Source organism: Neofelis nebulosa, chromosome 14, assembly GCF_028018385.1.
Source record: "Neofelis nebulosa isolate mNeoNeb1 chromosome 14, mNeoNeb1.pri, whole genome shotgun sequence".
NCBI classification, from domain to species: Eukaryota; Metazoa; Chordata; class Mammalia; order Carnivora; family Felidae; genus Neofelis; species Neofelis nebulosa.
This window is the reverse complement of record NC_080795.1, coordinates 50095099-50108257: the sequence shown is the minus strand read 5'-3', so window position 1 is coordinate 50108257 and position 13159 is coordinate 50095099. Positions and strand designations below refer to the sequence as shown.

General features: G+C 36.8%; 1 protein-coding gene across 2 annotated transcripts in view; it reads left to right on the top strand.

Moving 5' to 3' along the window:
- Window positions 1-13159, top strand: part of LRP12 (LDL receptor related protein 12) — a 76288-nt gene that overhangs the window by 18050 nt on the left and 45079 nt on the right. The gene's annotated exons all lie outside the window — the stretch shown is intronic.

The following is a 13159-nucleotide window of genomic DNA, read 5'->3' as shown; positions in this document are numbered from 1 at the left end:
AATGGAAAATAAGGGAGTATCACTCTAGACTAAGAGGCATTTAAACACCAGATGAAACACTGAGACTTTGTGGATCCTGCTTCAAATGTAAAAAGACATTTATGAGACAACCAGGAAAATCTGATAATGGCCTGGTTAGATAAAATAATATCAAGAATTATTAATTTTGTTAAAGTAATAGCATTGAATTTGGGCAAGAGAATGTCTGTCTATACTTTTAGAGATGCATATTGAAGTATATAGAGGTGAAATGATACGTGGCATATACCTTAACATACTTCACACACACATACAAGAGAAAAATAAGTATCAAAGGCAGAAAAGTCAAACTCAGGATTCTGATGTCAAGGCTCATGTACTTTGCACACTGTATCCCACACCATTATATATTGACTCTAGTAGATTTTAGTATTCCCTTCTGTGTTGCTTTTAACTACCCCTGATCTACCTTTTTAAAATTCCCTCACCTCTTGGAATCCTTGTCAATGTATGCACAACCTTGGTTTTCTCCTATTCCACTGTATATAGACATCATTGATGGACATCTGTCAAGGATGGATCTACATCTCCTGGTCTTAATAGAAGAGCCTGTATTCCATACTGCTTCTCAGTAGCTATGAGACTTCAGTCCTGTCAGTTAAATTACTGAGTCTCAATTTCCTGGGCCATGAGATGGGAATAACAATTATTCCCAGGATTGTTTTAAAATTAAAGGATGTGTATTAGGAAAGTGCTTTGTACATGATGAAATTATTATCCAAAATATGACCCATTTATATTTTGGAAAGTGTAGTGGAGGAATTAAATGTATGATCTTTTTAAGACCTAAGTTTGGGTACTATTTCTTAGCTGTGACCCCATAAGCAAGTTTTTTACTCTTTCTAAAATTTAGTTTCTTCATTTGTAAACTAGAGATAACACCTATCTTAAATATTTGTTCTGATGATTAAGTAAATTAAAATTTGTGAAAGTACATAGTATAACCACTAATACATACTAGGTAGATAAATACTTTTCTCTTTGTTCACTTGGAGAAACATACCAGTATAGTAGAGATAGCTATATTTACGCTGGATAATTTTTTACAGTTATGTGAAAAAGGAGAATCCTCAACTTCACGTATGATACTTCTCTAGGGAAATGCCAAGTTGACAGCATAAACTGCAAGGCACTATTTTAAGATTCTGTGAAAGAGTAAGTGTATAAGATGAGCTTATGTAGAGTTAAGTAAAGAGCTAGCCATTTGCTCAGAAAAAAGGAATGCTTTAAACATATTCACTAGATTGATGACCTTTAAGCTGTTAAGAACCCAGGAGTCATTAAAAATCAAAAATGGCAAAAGCATCACGTTTTTGGCTTGGTGTCTTCCCCTCACTCTCCCCAATAAGTTGCTAAAGCTGATGCTGAGTAGACTCCCTTGCAGCCTGAGGACTGAAGCTGCTCAGGAGCTTTGAACAATCTTTTACTGAATAGTTTACATATCAAAGGGCAATGATGTTGGTGAGGATGCAGAGAAAGGGGAACACTTTTGCACTGCTGGTGGGAATGCACACTGGTGCAGCCACTCGAGAACAGTATGGAGGTTCCTCAAAAAATTAAACTGGCTTACGAGCCAGCAATTGCACTGCTAGGCATTTATCCAAAGGATAAAAAAATGTGATTCAAAGGGACATGTGCACCCCAGTGTTTATAGCAGCACTATTGACAATAGCCAAATTATGGAAAGACCCTAACTGTCCATGGACTGACGAATGGATAAAGAAGATGTGGTATATTTACACAATGGAATATTATGTGGCGATCAAAAAGAATTAAATCTTGCATTAGCAACAATGTGTATTATGCTAAGTGAAATAAGTCCAACAGAGAAAGATAAATATGATTTCACTCATATGTTGAATTTAAGAAACACAACAGATGAATGTAGGGGAAGGGAAGGAAAAATAAGCTAAAAACAGAGGGAGATAAACTGTAAGAGACTCTTAAATACAAAGAACAAACTGAGGGTTGCTGGTGGAGTGTTGGGTGGGGGGATGGGCTAACTGGGTGATGGCCAGTAAGGACGCTTGTTGGCATGAGCACCGAGTGTTATATGCATAAGTGATGAATCACTAAGTTTTACTCCTGAAATCATTATTATACTATATGCTAACTAAAAAAAAAGAAAAAGAAAAAACAAAAAAAGAAAAAGGCAGAACTCTAAGGGCAGAAATCCAATCTGAGGTTTCCAGGGGCTGGGGGAGGGAGGTGTGACTGGCTTCTGAAGGGTCACAGTCAACTTTGGGGATGATGTAAGTACTCTGTCCTTACTGAGATGATGTTTGCATGACTGTATACATATGGCAAGTCTTACAAAACTGCACATCCTAGTTTTATCATATATCGTTTACATTCTCAACAAACCTGACTTAAGAGGAAAAAAAAGAAAGAAAGAAAGAAATAGCTCTCTAAAGCCCATAATCCAAGTGAACAATGGATCTGAAATCTTGCTTTCCCCTGTGGCTTTCTGACTTCATTCTCTAATGAAAAAATGCCTATCTTTCTATTTATATTTCTCTCGCCGCTTCTTTCCTCTTAGCATCTGAGCAAGCCGTAACATGAAACCAAGTTATTAATTACAGAGGGTGTTTCATGCTTGATTTCAAAATCTGATCATTTTGATTCATTAAACCAACACATATTTACTGAGATCTTAATTCTGTCAGAAACTGGGAGAGAGTTGTTAAGGAATGGGAAGGCAGGAAGAAAGAGTGAAAATGAGAAAGAGAGAAGAAAGTGGGGGGGTGTTTCTTTGCCCTTAAGACACTCAAAATTTGATGTGGAAAATGAACAATTAATAACACCAAACAAGATAATAAGGACTGTAGTGGTAATATGCTCATAACTCAGTACTAGTATGATGTACTATGAGAACATCAGGAAGGACTCCTAACTCATTCTACGATTGGTAGAGATCTGTTGAGCTGAGTTGAAGGAGTCAGGTGAGTAACCGGTGGGAGTGCACTGGACTGTTTCAGGGAGAGACAACATCATGTTGAAAATACCAGTTTCAGAAACTACCTCAGCAGCGTTAAAACCAGAATATGTATATGTGAGGCAAAGGTAGACAAGAAGCAGTAAAAGTTGAGGGTGAAGAGATAAAGAAGAGCCAGACTATAGTGGGCCCTAGAGGCTCTTAATACATATAAGGAGTTGAACCAGTTACAGTTTTATAAGCTGAAGATTAATATCAGACATGCCTTTAAAAAAGGTCTCCAGTAGCATTGTGAAGAAAGGATCAGAGAGCTGCGAGACCAAAAGCAGGAAGCTTGCAAGCTAAGCCATTTATTCATACATTTAGCAAACACAGTTGACCCTTGAATAATGCAGGGGTGAGAGGCATCTACCTCCCCTCGCCCTGCACAGCCAAAAATCCATGTATAACTTTTACTCCCCCAAAATATTAACTACTGATAGCCTACTGTTGACGAGAAGCCTTACTGATAACATAAACAGTTGATTAAGATACATTTTGGTATGTTATATGTATTATATACTATATTCTTAAAATCTAGTAAGCTGGAGAAAAGAAAATGTTATAAGGAAATCATAAGAGAAAGTACAGTTACAGCATTGTACTGTATTTATCACCACCCCCTCCAAATCTGTGCATAGGTGGGCCTGAGCGGTTCACGGTTGTTGAACTACAGCCTGTCTTGTTCAGGGGTCAACTGTATTAAATGTCTGCTGTGGGCCAGGCACTATTCTTTGTTTCTGTCCTCGTGGAGCTTATTTAATGCAGTCAAACAGGAAATAAATAGCAGTAAGGTTTGAAATAGCAGGACTGGAAAGAATCAAGAGAACTTAATATGTAGTGCCTGAGCAGAGGAAGGGGATGGTAAAGAAGAGATCTGGAATGACTTCCAGGTGGACAACTTCCAGGTGTGGACAACTGGAAGATGCTGGTGTCATTCACCACGATGAAGAGTATAGGAAGAGGGACAGACTGAAGACAGATAAAAGGAAATCAGTTTTGGACATGAGTTTGAGTTTATATGTACTATTAAGGTAATACTGAATTCCTGTTCAATAGGAAGTTAAAAGATAACTTTTATGATGGAAATAATAATAGCAGCCCCTTTGTTAGGTGATTATGAAGATTAAATGTACTGAAACGTGGAAATTGCTTAGACCATCATCTGGCAAATAGTACTTCTCATATTAGTCGTTGCTGTTATTTCAAGAGTATGGTCTTTGAGCTAGACAAATCTGTCTAAATCCTGGCAGTGCCACTTACTAGCTGTGTGGCCTCCAGCAGTTCTCTTAAACTCTAATTCTCAATTTCTCCACATGTGAAATGGGGATAGTATCTATTTTACAAGGATGCTGCAAGGCTTAGTAATAGTGTATGAAAAACACCAACCACAGTGACTGGCACAAGGTGGTGAGTATCAGGTAAAAATTTGCAACTCAAGAAAAAGATGCTGATTAGGGGTAGAAATTTGAGATTTATCAACATGGAGGACTTGAACCTTTAAACATGTATGTTGAGAAGGAGTGTCTAGAAAGAGGGAGGATAATATGCCAGAAGATCTCTGAATGGTTGGCAAGGGAGATGATTTGCTAAGAGTATTGGTTGAGGAAGTTGTTTGGAGACTCAAAAGGGAATAATGAAGGATTCCTGTAGGTTTTGAGGGAATAGAAGATAGAGCTAAGGCTTTATTAAAAGGCTATGGTCCCAACATTGAGTATCCAGAAGAGTTGAAACCATGAATTTATAGTGACACTGTTCCTCACAGTTAGGTGATTTTCTCCATCTATCAGAAAACTGGATTTAGATAGAGTTCATATTTCTGAGAATAAAGTGTTTGATAGATGGAACATTGGTGATCTTTGCCTTGAGTTTCAGAAATGCACCAGGGGTAAAAGCTAGATTGAGAAAGTGTTGGGGCAATTGGTAGGTAGGGCAATTCCCTTAGTGAGTGTTCATTCTTCTTTCAAAAAAGTTTGGCTGAGAAAGAAAAGACTAAGATAGGGAAGCAGAAACAGGGAGGTGAACCAGCAAAAAAAGTTTTCTTTTATGGATGAGGAAGACCTGAATACATGTCATCAAGAGGAGACAAAGGAACCAAAAGACTGGAAATATCTGAAGGGAAGGGAAAGAGGGACTCCAGGATCCAGAGTGATTTTAGATTTACTGTGTCCTTGACTCCTGTGATAAAGCCTCTGATAAACTTGAGAACAATCTTCCTGAGAAGTGAAATACCATTCAGAATGTCATGTTCTCTGGTCATTGATACTACCACAAGTAGAAACAAAGTATTTACTGTTTCATCTTGCACAAATAATAAAGGTAATAGAGACAACAATATGGATGTTTGATGCAAAAAGAAAAAGCATGGAGTTAATGTCAAGAAAAACTTAAATTTACAAAAGAGACTATGATTTTAACAATTTTGTGTCCTTCTATACATATCTCTACACTGTAACTTGGACTCACAAAATACACCAGAGGTCACAAATTCAAATTCTAACAAAGACCAAGAAAGTAATACAAATGTACTGAGAAGGTAGGGTATCGGGTATCGGTGTCAGAATGACAGTAGAAAGTCATGGGGCAGTTGGTTACCTTTAAAAAAAAAAAAAAAAAAGCATCCTTCTCCTGAAAGAGATCAGCTCAGTACGTTTCCATTCAGGAATACATGCAGACAGATGTTAATTAAAATGTTTTCAAGGGAAGACAAGAAATTTATATTTAGTATTTTTAGATGAAAACTCAGTCTTTAATGTTAGCATTAGGTAGATATGGATTTGAGCATATCCCTATGTGGAAGAACCTTGCAAATTTACTTAATCTGAGTCAGTTGCCTCGTCCATAACATGGGGGATAACAGTATCCTTAGGAAGAAGATTAAAATAATAACTCACGAGTTCAGTACAATGCATAATGCTTTATGGACATTGACTGTCTGGTGATCAGTAGTTGTCTGGCTTTAGGAGTGGGAAGGGAGTTGACTGCAAAGGGGCCCAGAGATGGGCCCCTTTGTTTGGATTTTGGAAATGTGTGTCTTGGTTATAGTGGTGGTTGCAGAACTGTGTGCATTTGTTAGAACTCATCAAACTGTGTACTTGGAATTACTGAACTTTTTGCGTGTAAATTAAACCTCAACAAAGCCAATTAAAAAAAAAAACACGTAACTACCTTTTCCTTCTCTCTGTACTTAAGTTTTCACCAACTATTAAAATAGAAATGACATCAGAGGTTTCCAACCTGTTTATCTCCTAGTGTCCCTTTGCAACCTCAGTCACAGGCCCCTGCATTGCAGAAGATTTTGCCTATTGAGAAACAGGAAAGAACTACCTTTATTTGTCTATTACACTTTTCTTTTGTACTAAGCTTACCATGTACTGCATTTATCTATTTGGGTACTGTGCCTGGTACATTGAGAGAAGCAAGTCACTAGTCACTCTTCAGAAATGTTATAATGTAATCAATAAGTTAATTATCTGCTGTTCAGTAATCTATGAAATTTAATAAACCAAGAAACAATTAGAAGCAAAAACAATATATTGGTATTTCCTTAAATGAGAATAAAACACATAGTAGCACTCTGTGTGTGTGTGTGTGTGTGTGTGTGTGTGTTTGTGTGTGTGTGTGTCGGGGGGTGGGTACAAACTCATCCCAACCCATCCTATGAGGTCAGTATTACCCGGGTACCACTAAAGGAAAACTACAGACTAATTTCCCTTATTTATATGGATGCAAAAATCCTCTAACAAAATACTAGCAAACCGAATCCAGCAGTATTTAAATAGGATTATAAACTATGACCAGATGGAATCCTTCCCAGGAATGGGAAGTTCAGCACAGGAAAATCAATGAATGTAATGCACCATATTGATAGAATAAGGGACAGAAGCCATAGGGAAATCTCAGAGGATTCAGGGAAGACATTTGACAATAGCCAACACCATTTCATAATAAAAGCACTCAATAAACCAGGAATAGAAAGGAACTTTCTCAGCCTGATAAAGAGCATCTATGAAAAACCCACAGTTAACATCATACTTAATGATGAAAGACTAAAAGCTTTCTCTCTACAATCAAGAACAGGACAAGGGGGCACCCAGGTGGCTCAGTTGTTTAAGCATCTAACCCTTGGGTTCAGCTCAGGTCATAATCTCACAGTTTCATGAGTTTGAGCCTCGCATGGACTCCACACTGACAGTGGGGAGCCTGCTTGGGATTCTCTGTCTCCTTGCTCTACCCCTCTCTCACTTGTACTGTCTCTGTCTCTCCCAAAATTAATCGATAAACTTAAAAAAAAAAAAAAGAAAAGAAAAAGATGTCCACTCTCACTACTCTTATTCAGCATTGTATTGGAGGTTCTAGGCAGGGCAGTTAGGTAGGGGGAAAAAGGCATCTTATTTGGAAGGAGAGAATTAAAAACTTCCTCAGTTTATAGATGTGACATGCTTGTACATAAAAAAGTTGCAAGGAATTCACAAAAAGCCTATTAGAGCTAATAAACAAGTTCAGCAAGGTTGTAGGATGCAAGAAAAAAATGTATTACTATATACTAACAATGAAAAACTGAAAATCAAGTTAAGAAAACAGTTCCATTAATAATAGCATGAGGAGCACCTGGCTGGCTTAGTCAGTAGAGCACACAACCTTTGATCTCAGGGTTGTGAGTTTGAGCCTTATGTTGGGTGTAGAGATTACTTAAGAATAAAATCTGGGGCGCCTGGGTGGCTCAGTCCGTTGAGCATCTGACTTCAGCTCAGGTCATGATCTCACGGTTTGTGAGTTCGAACCCCACATTGGGCTCTGTGCTTACAGCTCAGAGCCTGGAGCCTGCTTCAGATTCTGTGTCTCCCTCTCTCTCTGTCCCTCCGCCACTCGTGCTCTCTCTCAAAAACTAAATAAACATAAGAAAAATTTATTTAAAGAATAAAATCTTAAAAAAATAACATGAAAAAGAATAAAATACTTAAGGATAAACTTAACAAAGTGCAAATCTTATACTCTGCAACTACAGATTATTGTGGCAAGAAATTAAAGATGTCCCAAATGAATGAAAAGATATCCTTTTTTAATGTACTGATGTAATATTTATTAAGAATTAGTGGTGTTGATACTTCCCAAGTTGATGTACAGATTTCACACAGTCCCTATCAAAATCTCAATTCTCTTTGAAGGAATTGACAGACCGATCCTAAAATTCATATGGAAAAATAAGGAATCCAGAATAATAAAAATCTTAATGAGGAAGAACAAATTTAGAAGATCCGTGTTTCCTGATTTCAAAACTTACTGCAAAGCTACCAAATGAAGACAGCGTGATACTGGCATAGGAATAGATAGATCAGTGAATAAAATTGAGATTCCAGAAATAAACACTTACATTTATAGTCCGTTGATTTTCAGCAAGAGTGCCAGGATAATTCATTAGGGAAAGAATAGTCTTTCCATCAAATTGAGATGAGACAACTGGTTAACAATATGCAAAAGAGTGAAATTTGACCCTTCCCTCAACTGCATACAACACTTAACTCCAAATGGACAGAGACCAAATGTAAGTGCTAAAACTATAAAACTTTTAGAAGATAACATAGGAGTAAATCTTCATGACCTTGGGTTAGGAAACGATTCTTAGATATGACAGCAGAGCAGAAGCAACAAAATTAAAAATAGTTGAATTGGACGGGCTCAAATCAAAAACACTGTGCTTCAAAGGACACCATCAAGAAAGGGAAGAGTCGGGGCGCCTGGGTGGCGCAGTCGGTTAAGCGTCCGACTTCAGCCAGGTCACGATCTCGCGGTCCGTGAGTTCGAGCCCCGCGTCAGGCTCTGGGCTGATGGCTCGGAGCCTGGAGCCTGTTTCCGATTCTGTGTCTCCCTCTCTCTCTCTGCCCCTCCCCCGTTCATGCTCTGTCTCTCTCTGTCCCAAAAATAAAAAAAAAAAAAAAAAAATGTTGAAGAAAGGGAAGAGTCAAACTATAGGATGGGAGAAAATATTTGCAAGTCGTATATCTGATAAGAGGTTCATATCCACAATATATAAAGAACTCAAAGAACTGCTACAACTCAACAACGATAAAAAGACAGATCCAGTCAATTATGATATAGATATTTCTCCAAAGAATATGCAAAAAAAGTAAACACACAAGAAGAACCTCAACATCATTTCTCTAAATTAGGGAAATGCAAATCAAAACCACAGTGATACCACTTCATGCCGATGAGGATACCTAATAAATGAAAAGATAGACTATAACAAGTGTTGGTGAAGATATAGAGAAATTAGAACTCTTACACATTGCTGGTAGGGGTGTAAAATTGCACAGCCACTTGGAAAACAGTTTGGCATTTCCTCTTAAAGGTAAGTGTAGGGTTACCAAAAGACCAAGCAATTCTACTCTGTATATACTCAGGAGAGCTAAAAACATATGCACACAAAAACTTGTACACAAATATTGATAGCTGGATTATTCACAAAAAGTGCAAACAACCCAAATGTTTGTCAACTGACCAGTGGATGGGTAAGCAAAATGTGGTTTATCCCTTCAATGGAATTCTGTTTGACCACAAAAAGGAGTGAAGTACTGATTCATGGTGCAGCATGCATGAACCATGAAAACATTAAACTTGGTGAAAGAAACCAGACACATAAAATCACATATTCTGTGACCCCATTTATATTAAATGACCAGAATAGGCAAACCCATAGAGATAGAGACAAATTTGTTGTTAGGGGCTAGAAGAGGACACAAAGAAATAACTGCTAGGGGAGGGTGGGTGGTGGGTATTGAGGAGGGCACCTTTTGGGATGAGCACTGGGTGTTGTATGGAAACCAGTTTGACAATAAACTTCATATATTGAAAAAATAAAATACAGGTAGAAAAAAAAAGAAATAACTGCTAATTGGTATAAGCTTCCTTTTGGGTGTGATAAAAACATTCAGCCATGAGATAATGGTAATGGTTGCACAATTTTTGAACATTGTAAAAACCACTAGATTGTATACTTTAAAAAGATGAATTTTATGGTGAAGTATATCTCAATCTGTTATAAGAAGTATAGGTGTATAATTTCTTCCCGTTTTTTTCCTGGAGTTCTGAATCCCTTCATATTTTCGTATTTACTCTTGTGACCCACAGGGGTCACAGTTTGGAACCTTTGAACTCCTATACTTTAGTGTTCCTTTCTGGTGTAAATTGTGACTTCCTACATCAGTGATTCAAGCTATTTTAGAATAAAGAAAATTATTTCCATGAACAGTGTTGCTGAGCATCTCAACAGTAGGATTCATAATTATCTAGCACGTTCTTTAAGGGATTGATTCATTCTCTGAATACTGAGAATGTGTATTTGTTTAGTATTTTTAGTTTGAGTAATAGTTCATTGTCATCATACCCTTATTTGAAGACATTTTAAATATAAAATCTTACTAATATAGTACCGTAGGAAGTTTATAAATAAAAACATTGACTTTACAAAAGTCTGTTAAGAATGTGGTTTGAAAATTATGAAGTACATTTTTATAAAAAGTAATGTTATAAATAATTATTTTGCATTTATTTTTTTAAATTGTTTTTTAAGGTTTATTCATTTTTCAGAGACAGAGACAAAGCGTGTGTGGGGAGGGGCAGAGAGAGAGAGGGAGACACAGAATCTGAAACAGGCTCCAAGTTCGAGCTGTCAGCACAGAGCCCCATGCAGGGCTTGAACTCACAAACCGCGAGATCATGACCTGAGCTGAAGTCCACGCTTAACCGACTGAGCCACCCAGGCGCCCCAATTATTACTATTATTTTAAGTGGCAAATAGGTTTAGGCCAGTTCATAAAAGTCTATAAAATACATAATGAATGGCCATAATTCAGATTGAAATAATAGTTTCAAAATACCAGTAATTAAATAAAGCAGGAAAAATAACTCTATCTCCCAGGGGTTACTTAACTTTTTTTCCCATGAAACATCTCATTATAGGTATTTGTTAAACAGAATGGAACCTCTCTTCAGAAGAATGTACTGAATTTTTCATACACTTTCAAGGGATTCACAAACATCTTAGTTCAGCAAACCTTTGGGAAAAGTGTGTGTATTAGTCTACTTGGGCTGCCATAACAAAATACCACAGACTGGGTGGCTTAAACAATACGAATTTATTTTCTCACAGTTCTGGAAAACTAGAAGCCCAAGATCAAGGTGCCATCAGTGTTGGTTTCTGATGAGATTTGATTTTCTTCTTGGCTTGCAATGCCCTCATATGATGTTTTCTCTGCACAGATGGAGAGAGATTTCTTACACCTCTTAGAGAAACCAGTGTTATTAGATTAGGTCCCCACTTTATGACTTCTTTTAACCATAATTATCCCCCTTGTCACATTGGGATTGGGGTTTTAACATATGAATTTTAGGTGACACAATTCAATTTAAAACAGTGTGCTAGTCTGTACCTTACTTTGACCAGACCAAAAGACGTAATATGTTGTAATAGCTTAAGAAAAAAGAGGAGCACAGGGCTGGCTCAGTCAGCACAGCATGTAACTCTTGGTCTTGAGGTTGTGAGTTTGAGCCCCATGTTAGCAGTAGAGTTTACTGTAAAGAAAAAAGATGAGATTGAGTACAGTCAGAGAGCTTAACACCTAAAGATTCAGAAGTAATTAAAAAATATTAATATGCCTTCACAACATTGAAATCTGGAAAGAGAGATAGTCCAGAGAGGTTATTAAGATCTCAGAAATAATTTCTGGTTATTAAAATTCCAAACGCAAAAGGAATGAATGGTGAAGAAATCTAAAGAAATTAAGTGGTTGCTCAATGACTTCATACTAACTAACATATTCCCAAGATAGAAAGGATATTTAACCAAGAATAGATTATAAATATTACTAATGTAGAGAAAATTCAGGATTGAGTCGAACAAAAAACCAAGAATGGCAAAATGATCTTTGAAACATTTGTAAAATAAAGAATAACACAAAGATATAGAGAACTGTTGCTTGGATAGAGAGTTAATACTGGTAATGTTTATGTCCCTTCTATCAAAATGTGCTTTTCAAACTGAAAGGATAAGAGTAACCATTTTTGAAAAGCTTCTTGAAGGACAGAGGTGCAAAGATTATAGGAGTTGATTCAGGTATTATGAATAACTTCAAGAATCCTGACTTAGATACTAAAATAATTCCAAGAAAAGAGAGAAGAAAGGTCAGAAGACTGGAAGAGGAAATGCAATTTTGATTTTCCAAACCAGGGAGTGAGAAGCATTAGAATTCCATAAACCAACAACTACCAGTAGTATACCCTAGGGCAGATGATGAATAGAGAATAGAAGAAATAGGAGAATATAGAAGAACATGTAGGAGAGGAAATAAATCTGTAAGTTATATGGATTTGGTAAGAAGAAGGTTGGAGAAACTATTTCCTTTTCTGATTGATAATCACACTAGTAGAAATGTTGGAGACAAATGTATGTTAACTTCTACAAGGGTCCAACAAATTGTCTTATAGCCTTTGCACAATTCAGAAAAATTTGGTCTGGATACTAGAACAATGAACTTGGGTTGTCCTTCCATGTAGCAGAGTCCAGAAAATCTCTAGGCAGAAAGCTAGTGCTATAATAGAGCTCATCTTAATTTGTTTTCCTTTTCTCAGAGATCATAGTCTTATGTTGCCTGTTGTCCAGGTGTCTGAATTTTTTTCACATGTTTTTTCCACCTTTTTTTGGTTGTTATAGCAGATTTACTGATCCATTACCAATTGCTCTGTCATGAGGAACAGCAGGAGTTCTGTGTCTGAGTTTTTAAATATCTTTTTTTGTTGCTACTAAAAATGGATCTCTATTTTCTGACTGGCTGTTGTTTGTATTTACAAAGGCTTTTGATCTCTCTATGCTTATTTTATATCCTGCTACTTTACTAATTTTTCATATTTAAATTATTTCTCTGTTGATTGCTTTGGGTTTTCCAAAAAGACACACAATTATATCATCTACAGATAGATGCAGTTTTATGTCCTTTTATGTTTGTAACTGTTTTTCTTGTTTAATTGCATTAGCTAATAGTAATAACTATAGCGGGCACCCCTGTCTTCCATTTCCATTTTTGGCAGAGAAAGAAGTCTCTAGCGCTTCCCACTTGAATAAGAAGCTTGCCAATTTTATTTTGTTTT